The 11,888-nt window shown below is 39.1% G+C and overlaps 1 pseudogene; it reads right to left on the minus strand.

The window, feature by feature from the left end:
- Nucleotides 1-590: 590 nt before the first annotated feature.
- LOC121156849 lies at nt 591-1,057 on the minus strand (annotated as a pseudogene).
- Between the last annotated feature and the right edge of the window lie 10,831 nt (nt 1,058-11,888).

Here is an 11,888-nt window from a genome sequence, read left to right on the forward strand (position 1 = left end):
TGCATCCTTGCAGGCAGTAGAAGATGTTCTAACAGGTAGTTCCTGCTATGAATGTGGGTGGGAGGTTTGGTCTGGGTTCCAGGCTCTTGGTTCCAACATAACACTGATCAAGTTCTACAGGTTTGTTCTCTCTCTCTCAAATAGATGGGCTAAATAATAGAGCTGGATATTTTAGAAGGATCATTTTAATGGGTTGATGTGTTATGAGCCTCGTTCTTCTCTAAAGGTAGACATTGTGGTCCACACTTCACACTGTACTTAATTTTAGAGGGAAATGCAATAGAGGGATGGTTGAGAAATTTTTCATTTCAGTTGCACATGGAAGAGCAGTGAAGACCTGGTGACTAGATAAAACTCATGTGGTTAGGGATGTAGCTAATGAGGATTGCCAGAATCTATGCTGCCTCTTTATTTGCACTGCAGCCCAATACACACCACAAAACCCAGCTCCCATTAGGCACCTGATATCATGACACTCTGGGATTTCCAAAAATGATCACATAAATAGCAGTACTCATTTTAGTTTTGTCAGTGAGGAGCCTCAATCAACCACATGAGCAGTGATAGATCCAAAATAATTGTCAAAACTGCTAACATTTTTCCATTTCTAAGCATTGTCAAAGAAAATGCTAAAAAAATTAGGTAACATCATCCTCAACTCATGGCAATCCAGCAGAGCACCCATGCCACCTGGATTCATGTTCTCACCAATACTAAACTGATAGTTTCTGAAATTAGCAAGGGAAGGCTTGATTTGTTCTGTAGCCTTTGATTGATGTCATGCAATCTTTGATGTGCTTCATATAGGCTTCTTTTGTGAATCTGTTTTCCTGCAGGGGATGGTCATGACATCCCAAGTGATTACTCTGCTTTTGAGACCTTGCTTATCAGGGTCTTCTCTGGAAGTATTTCCACTAGTGAGCAAATCATCAGAATTAACCTTTGTCCTGCTAGCCATCTTTCCTTGCATCTCCAGACACAGCCAATCTGTGATTTCTTGGTCTTGTATATGGTTAGAAATTTTACTGTAACTGATGACCTCCCTGTTGATAATCATGATGGCAGTTGGCAGAAGACAACAGAGGCACTAACCTGGCAAGACCCCAGAACCCAGAGCCAGGATGATACAACTGGAGCAGCCCTCGCAGATAGGTAGTGCAGAAAAGGACCTTGAATGCTTCTGCATGGACACAAGAAGTTGAACGAAGCCTAGTCAAGGGCCCTTACCTTCCCAGAAATATTTCAGAAGGCTAAGCAGTTATGCATGCCTTACTTAACTGTCTGACAGAAAAGTGAAGAACCATTTGCTACAATAGAGTTGAGACTGTACTTCAAATTTGTTTGGGCAAGTAGACACCACACTTCCTGGAGTGTCATTGGAATTCAGGGCTGGTCTATAATTGGAATTTCCAATAGTACTCAAAGTAGAAGCCAGATTATATACAAAAGTTTAAGTAATATGAACCATCCTTCTCAGTTCCTCCTTTTCCTGACATCCCTTTATTCTTCTACTCTCAACATTTAGTCAGTGTCCTGTAAGCTTTCAGTGGCTTCATCTTCTTAAATAGTTTGAGCAGTTGTAAATTTTATCTCGACGTGGGACATCATCTTCCAACATGGTAAACAAGACTTCTCTGGGAGGCAGACATTTTCTAGCAATAATAAAGGGCAAATCCAAATGCACAAGCACTTTTCATGCCTTTGGTTTATTTAAAATTTTAATGCTGCATCCAATGTAAATCATCAAGAGATGAAGACGTTTCCTGTCCCAAGCAGCCACATCTCTGTAAAAGTCCAGTGCATACAGGAGCAGAAGGAATGGCAAGCTATCTTTATTAGAAACACAGAGCTCATCCTACTGCAAACTGCAATGTCCCGCACATAAGCTCTCTTGATCCTTCTTAAACTAGTCTATGTTTTCTTATTTCCACTGCATATGTTGCTTTCTAACATACTATATTTACTTAATAATTATGCATGTTGCTTATTGTTCTGACTTCACCTTTAAAATATGTTTACAAGTTAGAAATCCTTGTTCCCTACTTAATCCACTTAGAAGAGTTTTCATACTTAGTAAGAGCTGAAAATTACTTGAGTGAGAGAGTGAAAAACACTCCAGCAATTTGAGGTCTATGGAGAAAACCTCAGATTCAACCACGGAAAATAAAATGAACACAGTGAAACATTGAAATAGAAGATCTCCAGCAATGGACATTACTGAGAATGGTCCATTGTGAATGACAAAGAATTCAGCAAAACTATCTGGAACTGTAACATTGCATTGAAAAATGATAAAGAAATAAGCCAAACAAAAGCACTAATCTGAGACTTGGAATCCAGTTCAATGTCATGTTACTTTACAATGTTCCTGCTTCTAGAATGAAGAAATTAAGTCAGAAAAATGATATTTTCCTTCCCTAGCAACCTAATATGCAATGACTAAGCTGCAACAAAACTGAACTGGAAAAAAGAGAAAAAGCTGTAATTCAATTGAGACTTGAAATATTAATTGCAACATGAAGTGAAACCTACAAATTGTTGACCACAGAACTTGTTGTCTGAAAGCTATCAGAAGTCAGAGGGGTTTTTTGTTTGTTTGTTTTCTTAAATTTCAACTAGGGTAAAGGTAAATATAAACCTTATCAAGTAAATTAAAAGAACAGAGGGAGGGTGGGATAAAATCAATTTATGATCACATCCCACAAGCTATGCTTGTCAAACATTATGGTTATATTGCATTTCCAATAATGAAAGATCCACTTGCAAAATGACTGAATCATTTTGATGTGTAGGAACATTCACTAGGAGAAAAGGAATACTTTTCAGAGGTAGGAAAGAAGAGAACATTTATTGAATTTACACAAAGGGATGAGAGCAATGTGTGACACACTAATTATTATCATCATTCTATATAGGAGGAAATTGGAGCCGGGAGAAAAATGATGACTTGCCATAGTTCAGAATATTAAGGAAGTGGCAGGGCTTGGCTGGAAACTGGATTCTTGCTGACTAAACTCTGTTCTATTATAAACCCCCGCCTTCCATACTGAAGCAAACTACATATAAATCCTTTGCTCAATTAGTCTATAATCTTGCAATATCATAAGACCCTGGTGAATGTTCGTAAATCACTATGAATCAAGATCCTAAGTGTTTTAGGAATATCCCTGAGAAGTCAGAAGAGGAAGAAATTACTTCCTGCTAAGGAGCGGGAAGAACTTTCTGGAAGAAATGGAATTTTAGTTATACTGCATTAATTATGATAGCTCTGGTTGGTATTCCTTGCCCTCTTCTTCATCCTTGAAAATTTTATGAATCATTTGTGTTTTTAGATTGTCTAAATGAACTATATGTAATATATATTAAATATAACATATATTAAATATATATACAATGAACTAAAAGTAATCTAGGCTCTTTCTTTTCCCTTCCTAAATGTATTTTATTTTATACAAAAAAGCATCTGATAAGAAAAAAAATTAAGTAAAGTTCCATTTCTACTTCTGGTATATATAACAGCTACAGTCATTTTAAAGTTTTATTTATTTTCATCTTATTTGAAAGTCATGGAACAGGGGGGTTTCTTCCATATGCTAACTTATTCTGCAAATGCCAGGAAAAATCCAAGGCCATGCAAGGCAGCAACCAACAGTCTGGAATTTCATCCTGTTCTCCTATGTGAGTGGCATATACTGAAGTGGTTGAGTCATCACCTGTTGCTTTTCAGGACGCACATGAGCAATAACCTGGGTTGAAGGCAGATGAGACAGGCTTTGAACCAGGCACTCTGACATGGATGTGGCATTCCAAACAGCCACTGAAGCCATTCCAATAAATGCCTGCCCTTAACTTTCCATTCTTCAAGCACTTGATCTCCTGTTTACTATTAGGGAGAGAGTGTAAAATGAGAAATTAATATAAACTGTGTTAATTCATATTTCTATGCTGGCAAATACAATTATTATTTCATCATTTTTCTCTTTATAAGCCCCTACGTTATTTATCATGCTAAATTGGAGTATTGATTGTATTATTGAAGGCCAGAAACCTGTTTCTTTAACCCATCTAATTATAAAACCAATTTTCTTTTCAGTTTTCCTTCTCATCTTCTTTTCTAAATCCACAATTGCCAATGCAAGTCTGAGAACCTCATAATGTCCAGAGTTGGCAAAATAGCATCTCTCTACTGCAGCCACAATCCTCCAACTTGAGGAAAGGACCCTCCAAGTCTTATGTTTTGGGCCCAAAGTCACTCCCTCTTTCCATTGCTCCTAACACTTTCAGAGGACCAGCCTACTCCTTCTGAAGAATGCACAAAGAGCCCCACCAGAGGCTGTATATGCCACATTGAAAGTACAAAGTTGCTGTCCTTGCTGTGAATTTGGAAGTTGTCATGTTGCTGGTTATGTAACTCATTCAGTCCTCTGTTATTGAACACCATAAGAACCCCCACCTACAATTTCAGTGAATAATTACTTGTCCTCATATGAGTCTCCATGACTATGTCTCTCAGATGTTGATGCAGGAAGGAAGTTATAGAACTGCAGTGCACATGCATATTTAATTCAATTGGTAAAAGCCAGAATGCTTTTTAGCATGTAGCATCACCTTACAAGAACTGAAAGTTCTGGACCCAGTGGGAGGGTGGTTAAATTTTCACATTGTGTGCACAAAAATCCCAGATGGATAGTTTTATTCCAAGTGGGTTTTCAGTAAATATTTAGAGATATGTTTGATTGTATCTAACAACCTTTAATCTCACCTGAAATTACTATAAAGAAACCTGAAATCCGACTGGTATGAGGCAAAGCAATTAAATCTTCCCTTCATGGGTCAGTGAGCCCCGAGTTGATTCTCAACTTTGTTTCCAGCCTAGTTTCTATTACTGTATATCCTGAAAAATAGCAGGTGCTGGCTCAATTGGCTCATAAACCAATTTCCAGGTTTCTGGCATCATCTGGCTCCACCCGACTGCTGCTGGCTCCCACGTATAAGAAGTAGATGAAAAGTCTCTCCTTTTCTCTTTGCCATGCTCTTTCTTTTCCTGCCTTCCAGATAAATTTTAAAAATAAAATCTAAATCTAAATTGTATGTGCATGTAGGTGTGTGTGATTTGCCCATTTGCTCTAAAAAAATGTTCTATTTTCTTTGCTTTTCCCAATTTTAATTGTAATACACAGAGGTAATGATTATAACTAGCATTAATAATCATTGTTTATACATTATTCTAAGTTAACTCATTTACTCTGCAAAATTTTAATGTATGTATTTTATAATACCTATCTTATCAGTACATGACATTGATAAATTTTGTCTTATGTATCATTTCAGATAAGAAACCTGTAATCTTTCTTTAGTTCTGGGATTATACAAGTCTTTATTTCTTCAGGTATGCTTCCTCCGTGCCACCCTTAATAGCACTACTTTCTTCCGAAGATCTTAGTAACTTAAAATTGGTACTTTTATTTCTGTTCTCCAAGTCTCTTAGTTTATTATTATATTTTACTCCTTCTATGTTATTAATTTCAAAGTTTTAACTTTAATTTTTCTGTAAACTAACTCTTCAATGGGATTTTTTATCTTACTTGTCCTGATCTTTATTTTAATTATTACAACTTTCATGTTAACAGATCCTTATCCTTTTTAGTTTTCAAATAAACTTATTTTCAAATGATCTGGGTCCATTTGTTTCAGGAATTACTTCACAGACATTATTTTTAACTTGCCATATTTTCTTATAAAGATTAGTGTCTCAAGGTAAGTCTGCTCGGAGGTGCAGTGTCTGAATCAGGTGCTTCTGGCTGGGAGAACGTGTACCCAACCAGGCTTCCTGCTAAGGATCCTAGCTCCCCATCCACTGCTGCCCAGCAGTGAGAAGCTCCTAGGGTTGTGGGAAGCTTCCCTCCATCCCAGGGTGCAGAGGCGTTTGGGAGGCTGAGTGTCGCTTCTCCCCAGATACAGGAAGAAAAACCAGAGAATGTGGAAACGGTGATCTCATCCCCCTTCCTGTAGCCCTTGACCCTAGTCACCCTAATCAACTATGTAAAAATCGTCAAAATTAAAATAATTCAGAATTTTAAAAAAAGATTATTGTTTCCATACTCTAGACATTTCCCCAGTGTAGGCTCATGACACTGATAATACGACTTGGTTAAGAGCCCAAGTTACTATTCTGCTGGTAAATAGAGAACAGAGTCATGCTGTGTGGGAAGCCTCGAAAGACAGAAGAGTCTTCCCCCATGACTGTTCTACTGCCACTCCACCCAACAAACCTTCTGACTCTTTGAACTTCACATGGTCTCAAAGTAAAACCCATAAACTCCAGCATTTAAAGAGAATTACGACAGGGAACTAGGAGCCCTGGCAGCTGTCACGTGTCCCATAGGTTACTGTCTGGGCAGACCGTTGGCATTACTAGCCAGCAGCAGCTGCTGCAGAGTTTTGTGAGCACAGTGAGTGAAAAAAAAAAGCCCTGTGGCAGCCACCATCCCAGGAAGAGGCAACCAGAGTGAGAACAGCTCTCTCAAGCTGTCTTCCCCCAGCTGAAGTTCACCAGGCTGCCTTGCCCCACGCTAATGCCTGTACCTTAAAAACTTCTCACAATCTTATTCATTTTCTTTCCTGGCATTCTTGACTTCTGCAGATTTCCAGGTAGAGAAGTAATAACAACCTGTAATGATTTGCTTACTTGTGAAAGACTAAACGTCATTGCTTCCAATCCCCCCCCCTTTTTTTATTGAAGAATACAAGGGAAAAAAAGGAATAGTCAGTTTATCTCAACTAAATCTAAAACAAAAGGCTATGAGGATTTGCTTCCAACCACTGAAAAAATGGCACCCTGTTAGGTAACAGTACTAACACATCCCAAGTGACAATAGCAATAATAGCAAAGAAGCATCAGAGGTGGTTATGGCATAGCCACCTGCAATGCCCACATTCCATACGGGCACTGGGTTGTGTCAAGCTGCTCTGCTTCCGATCCACCTCCCCTTCAAATATGTCCAGCAAAGCAGGAGACGATGGCCCTAGCCCTTGTGCCCCTCGGATGACCAGAAGAAGCTCCTGGCTTCAACTCGCCACACCCAGACTACTGTGGCCATCTGGAGAATGAAGCAGAGGATTGAAAATCTTTTTCTCAGCAGAGAGCTGGCTAGGAAGTGGAATAGCTAGAACTAAAACCTGTACTCAGATGGGGCGACAAGTATCACTGACAGTGGCTTAACTTATCATCTCATAATGCCAGTCCCATATTTACATAACCTTCAAGCAAATCTTTCTCTCTTAAAATAAATTCATGGAACAAAATGACAAATAGAAATTAGAGCTTTGATTCTAAATTCCTCATTTCTCAAACCGTTTTAGGAGATAATTTGGATCTAACATATTTGACTGCTGCTTCAATCTGTAAGTTTCAAAGCATATTCAGTGTACCAGAAACCAGTGTCCTTATATCTTAAAAATAACAAACAGCTCCCCAAAGCCTCCAGGCTCCTTATAATGCTTCTGATAGGCACAAATTGGAAAAGTTGCATTTTAAAATTGTTTTTGGAAGACTGCCAGTTACCCCACAACTGTGCTTATTACTATCTAAAGTTCAAGATAATCTAAATTCAGAAGTTACTCCTTCAAAACATTCTTACTGTTAATGAATTGCACAGGTATTGCACCTTCTGTGTTTTTCCATTTAAAAAGAGAAAAACTGTTCTTTTCATTTAGAACAGAGTCTGTGATTATGGACCAACTAATTAACTTGTCTAATATGGAAAGGATGATGTAATTTCCACTTCTAGCTTGTCTTTTTTTTTTTTCCATATGGAGTGGTTGCCGCTTATAAATGCTGTGATTGCTATTGTGCAAAAGCTTGTTCGAAGAACTCACTTAAAGCCCATTTCTATGCCTACCATTAAACTCACTTGGCAACAGAGAACATTTTTAAAAGCCAGCCAAACCACATTACCAAGTTAGATTGCCACATAGTCTTATATATAAAAGGCAGAAATATCTCTCAGCATTTCTGAGCTTCCTTGCAGCATTTGCTAGTTTAATAAAGTATTCCTATTCCAGGAAGCAAAAAATGACATGGAAAGAGACTCAACCTCTTCTTATTACTTTTTTGTCTAATAGAACCACAGGGCTAAAGCAAGCCTTCTGTAAATCACAGGGATTACAAGGAGCTGGGTTGGGGTTTCCTTTGCTGTTTTAATTAGCAGCTCATTTCTCTTTTGCAAAGGGACACTCCCTGTTGTTTTGTTGATTTGAAAGCACCTTAGTCAAAGTATGAAACAAGTTAAAGCTCAAAATACATGGTGATATTTGATTTTAAAAAAGAAAATTTAAAACCTGGTAATAATCATCTGAACATTTTGGAGGGAAGAAAAAAATCAGCATCACATTTTTCATGGATCTAAGAGAGGCTTGTCTAAGCCAAATATTGGATAGACATATACACTTTATCTACAAGGATAACAATGGGAATCACATTAATGCTGATAAAAATTAAACTGCTTTCCAACAAGGAAAGCAAAGACTACAAAAAGGCATTTGTGACCTATGGCTTGTGAACTAAGAGCTTATATCCAAGATGCAAGTGAGGCTGCTTGATTTATGAAATGCCTTATTACATTGAGCTCAAGGGCTTTTAGGCCATCAATACTCTAATTTTTAATTTATGCTTTTCAGAACATTTAAATAGCCAATACAATATTTCTTTTATGATTATCCTGAGTAGCATTACTTTATGAAGTTTACAGACTCAAGAAGGGAGGAAGTCTGGTCAGGTGGTTGAAATTCACAGAGGAAATCAAGAGTACTTATGATACTACATATGCCTGTCTGTGACCTCAAAGAACTGTCATGACATGTAAGAATCCAGGATAGACCTCTGAGATGGCTCCTGCAGCTCCCTTTGCGTTCATGCTCCCTCCCATAGAAACAACTGTAGTGTTCCACTCATAACTTTTTGCATCACACTTGACCAATAATTGTAATAGTCATCATTAAGTGCTTACAGTACTGAAAGTACTGTCTTAAATGCTTCACCCGAATCAGCCTATCTAATCTAAACATTGTTCGCTGGAGTTCCTATGTGTTTTTGGTTATCAACATTTATAACATAACTCTGAAACCAGCATGCTATGCTTTTAACCCGGCATCGCTAACATGACTAACTCTGTTTTCCTTTTATTTTTTCTTAAAGATTTATTTATTCTTAAAGATTTACCTATGTTTTATTGGCAAGTCAGATTTACAGATAGAAGGAGAGACGGAAAGATCTATCATCCACTGGTTCACTCCCCAAGTGGCTGCAATGGCTGGAGCTGAGCCAATCCAAAGCCAGGAGCCAGGAGCTTCATCCAGGTCTCCCACACAAGTGCAGTGTCCCAAGGCTTTGGACCGTTCTCCACTGCTTTCCCAGGCCACAAGCAGTGAGCTGGAAGGGAAATGGAGCAGCTTGGAATAGAACCAGCATCCATATGGTGTCTTGGTGCATGCAAGGCCAAGGACTTTAGTGGTTGGGCTCTAGCACTGGGCCCAGATTTATTTATTTTTATTAGGTATATTTACAGAGAGAAGGAGAGACACAGAGAGAAAGATCTGTCCTGTCCACTGGTTCATTCCCTAAATGGCCAGAATAGCCAGAGCTGAGCTGATCCAAAGCCAGGAGCCTCTTTGAGCTCTCCCACACAGGTGCAGGGTTCCAAGGCCACAATTCAGGAGCTGGAAGTGGAGCAGTTGGACCACAAACTGGCACCTCCAGGACACATTTTAGAAACAGACACTTGCAGGTGGAGGATTAGTTAGTTGAGCCATTGCACCAGCCCCTCTAATTCTGTTTCTAAACATTACACTCACTGAGTGAATAGGCCAGCATCATCACGTATATTTGAAATGCTCACCAGCACTTACCATGGTGTTTGGTGGGCATACAAAAAAAAAAAACTAATAAATTCAGCATGTAGAATGCATTAGACATCCCTAGCCCACCAGATCTAAATTGTATCATTTTACATTATGCTCTGGACAATGAAAGATTAACTTGTGCTAACTATTTAATTAAGGCCACTTTCTTCTTTGGTTTCCAATTGAATCTGGCCAGAGGATACTGCAGGATATTGAAGAATGGGAAGAGAGATGTAGGCTGTATCTCCATTGCACCATCTGGGGTCAAAGACGTCTCAGTGGCTATGCTGATCACTGAATAGCCACAAATATAAGTGCAGATCCTATTATTTTGGGGTTCCAGCTTCAGATTTGTGGTGACAATGATATTCAGCCCTTGCTGAAAAAAAATCATCATTTTTTCATTGTTTCTCCCAACCTTTAACACAACTGTGCAGTTAGCACCTTTCTTAAGTTGTCTTTAAGTTGTCTTTAAGTACACTATTTGTATGTTTCTTCTGGCTCCTGCCAGGAAGCTGAATATTAAATAAAAATAAAGCCTAGAAGAATAAGTAATTTGTAACTGATCACCATTTACATTCCCTTTCTCAGGTTATAACAGTCAGCACTACTGAATACGTACTATTTGCTGGTCAGTAGCCTGAGTGCTAACAGCTATTTGGAAATAGAGTCTAATATATGATTCAAAAAAATGTGCTCCTTTCTGTGTTTATGTTTTCCCTCTTCCGATTACAGTTGGCATGAACTTTAGTTTCTAACTAGTCTGAGTTTCAAATGCTTTACTCATAAAAATAGAATAATGTGGGCCCAGTGCAGTGGTCTAGCACCTGAAGTCCTCCCCTTGAACGTGCCAGGATCCCATATGGGCACCGGTTCTAATCCCAGCAGCTCCACTTCCCATCCAGCTCCCTGTTTGTGGCCTGGGAAAGCAGTCGAGGACAGCCTAATGCCTTGGGATCCTGTATCCACGTGGGAGAGCTGGAAGTTAAATTACTGTTAGGCTCCAAGCTTCTGGCTTTGGGTTGGCACAGCATCAGACATTGCGGTCACTTGGGGAGTGAATCATCTGACAGAAGATCTTCCTCTCTGTCTCTCCTCCTCTCTGTATATCTGACTTTGCAATAAAAATTAGAATAATGTTACCAACTACCTGAGAGATAGTTGGATGGAACCCATGGGATGAAAATTTGATATCATTTTCCTGTTGGGATCAGTGCAATGCGCTAAAAGTGAGTTCTCTGGCTCAGTGCATGTGCAGCTCACTGTTGTCCCTCCACTGTTGTCCTTTGTCTCAGCGCAAAATGATGTCTAATGTGGCATGGGTGGGCCTCTGGGACATGAAATCCACCCTGATTACACACCCTCCACTACAGCTCTGTCACTCTCCTTCTGCCATTGACTGGATTCAAATCAGCAGGGTCCACAGTCCTGTGACTGGGTCCACTTCCTGAGGTCCAGTGATCTCTCCTTCCCACCTGACTGCTGGTGGGGCACTGCTCATTGCAGCAGCACTCTGCTGCCTTTGCTGCTTCCCGGCGTCCATGCACATCCACGTGTGCTCTGCTGTCAGCCTGCTTTCTCCTATCGCCTGGCAACACGCTCCCTCTGCGTCTTCTCTGCCAACTCTTCTCCATCCATTTCAACCTGTCCACACCCTATTCTGCCATCTTGCATTCCTGTCTTATTCAATCTTGTTTTTTTTTTTTTTTCTGTTTCAGTCCAAACTTAATATCATTTTCAGTGCTAAGATTTTATGGCACATTTGCATGACTGACAAACCTCTCTCCTATTTGTGTCTTGCACAATTTCCTGAGGTATGTCAGACAGTTTATCACTTATTTATAAAATATTTTGTTAGACATTTTAATTTTTTTATTTCAAAAATATTTCACCAAAGATGCTTGAAAAGTCACTCTGAGTGAATGGAAAAAAGATTATAGAAAGTCAATGATTCCTGTCTTAGATGAAATGACAATGAGTAGAAAGGA

The sequence above is a fragment of the Ochotona curzoniae genome, unplaced genomic scaffold (assembly GCF_017591425.1).
Source record: "Ochotona curzoniae isolate NIBS_2020 unplaced genomic scaffold, NIBS_Ocur_1.0 contig_3498, whole genome shotgun sequence".
NCBI classification, from domain to species: domain Eukaryota; kingdom Metazoa; phylum Chordata; class Mammalia; order Lagomorpha; family Ochotonidae; genus Ochotona; species Ochotona curzoniae.